This window comes from Carlito syrichta, unplaced genomic scaffold (genome assembly GCF_000164805.1).
Source record: "Carlito syrichta isolate Samal-C Ts95f unplaced genomic scaffold, Tarsius_syrichta-2.0.1 Scaffold135791, whole genome shotgun sequence".
NCBI classification, from domain to species: Eukaryota; Metazoa; Chordata; class Mammalia; order Primates; family Tarsiidae; genus Carlito; species Carlito syrichta.
The window spans coordinates 27,470-29,520 of record NW_007079887.1 but is presented as its reverse complement, the minus strand read 5'-3'; positions in this window follow the sequence as shown (position 1 = coordinate 29,520).

The window sequence follows — 2,051 nt, the reverse complement described above, 5'->3', positions numbered from 1 at the left end:
GAGGTCAGCAGAGGGACAGCCTCACCCGGGCTGCAAAACACTGCCAGACACACGCCACGTGCGCAGACGGGCCCAGCACGTGACAGAGGCAAGGCGGCCACAGAGGGAAGGGGGCTGGGCCACGGGCCACAGCGGGGAAGGACCTCGGGGACATCGTGTAAGGGAAACCCAGGCACAGGAGGACACACAGGGCGGGACTTCATTTATGTGAAATGTCTAGAACAGGCCAATCCACGGAAACACGGGATGTGGATTCGTGGGTGCCGGGGGCCGGGGAGGGGGTGGGGAGTGATGGCGGATGTTGCGGGTGGGGCTTCTTTTGGGGGCGATGGAATGTTCTGGAATTACACAGAGGTGATGGGGACACGGCTCTGTGAATGTGTGAAATGGCACTGAATTGTACACCTGGAAGGAATGAATTGTATGACCTGTGAATGCCATCTCAATAAAGGGTTTTTTTTTTAGTCCGGGCCTCACTCTGTCATCCAGGCTGGAGTGCAGTGGCACGATCACAGCCACCGCAGCCTCAGCCTCCTGGGCTCAGATGATCCTCCCTTCTCGGCCTCCCAAGTAGCTGGAACGACAGGTGTGCGGGGCTCCCATGCCCAGCTAATTTTTTTTGTTTGTAGGGACAGGGTCTTTTTTATTTTTTTATTTTTTTGAGTTGGAGTCTCACTCTGTCGCCCAGACTGGAGTGCAGTGGCCGCTCCCGGCCACCTCAGCCTCGACTTGCTGTGCTCCGACGATCCTTCAGCCTCAGCCTTCCAAGTAGCTGGAACTACAGGCGCACGCTACCACGCCCGGCTAATTTTTGATTTATTGTAGAGATGAGGTCTCGCCAAGTTGCCCGGGCGGGTCTCGAACCTGCAGGCTCAGGCAATCCACTCCCCTCAGCCTCCCAAGGCGCGGGATTCCAGGCTGAGCCACCGAGCCTGGTGACAGGGTCTTACTGTGTTGCCCAAGCTGGTCTCGAACAATCCTCCTGCCTCGGCCTCCCAAAGTGCTAGGATGACAGGAGTGAGCCAACCCGCCTGGGCCTGGGTGTTTTACCACCAACCCTCAGCACCATGGTAGGCAGCCATCATGCCCGCGACAGGGGGCCAGCTAGCGCCAGGGGGGCATCAACGGTGCTGCCGTCCCTGTTAGCCAAGACCAGAGGTGAAGGAAACACCCTCAGACCCCATGCCCAGGGCGCTTCCTGACCCCTGATGGGTTCGTGAAGAATCTGAGAACTCAGCGAAGAGACCACCCCCAGCAAGCCCACACGGCGGGAGTTGCCAGCCAGCCGCCATGGCCCTGTGCTCCTGGAAAAACACCCACGGCGGGACATGGCATGTCAGACAAAACGTCTGGCAGGGTGCAGTGGCTCACACCTGTCATCCAGCACTCTGGGAGGCCTAGGCGGGAGGATTGCTTGAGGCCAGGAGTTCGAGACCAGCCTGGGCAACATAGCTGGAGACCTGGTCTCTAGAAAACATGCAAAAATGAGCCAGACATGACGGTGCCTGTGGTTCCAGCTCCTTGGGAGGCTGAGGTGGGAGGACTGCTTGAGGCCAAGAAGTCGAGGCTGCAGTAAGCCGGGATTGTGTCACTGCACTCCAGCCCGGGCAAGAGAGCCAGACTCTGTCTCTAAGAAACAAATACATGGCCGGCCTCGGAGGCTCAGCCTGTCCTCCCAGCACTTTGGAGGCCGAGGCGAGTGGATGGCCTGAGCCCGCGGGTTCGAGACCAGCCCAGGCAACTAGGCCAGTCCTCATCTCTACAATAAAATAAAAAAATCCGTCGGGTGCGATCGCGTGTGGGCCTGTAGTTCCGGCTACTCGGAAGGCTGAGGCGGAAGGATCACCGGAGACCAACAGGGTGAGGCTGCGGTGGCCAAGAACGGGCCACTGCACTCCAGTCTGGGCGACAGAGTGAGTCTCCAACTCAAACAAAAAAACAACAAAACAAAAAAAGAAATGAATACATTTGGGGGGGTGGGATTGGCAGTTGAGGGAAAGTGCTAGGGGAAGGAGGGGCATACCTCATCAACACGGGTACCTGCATAATCA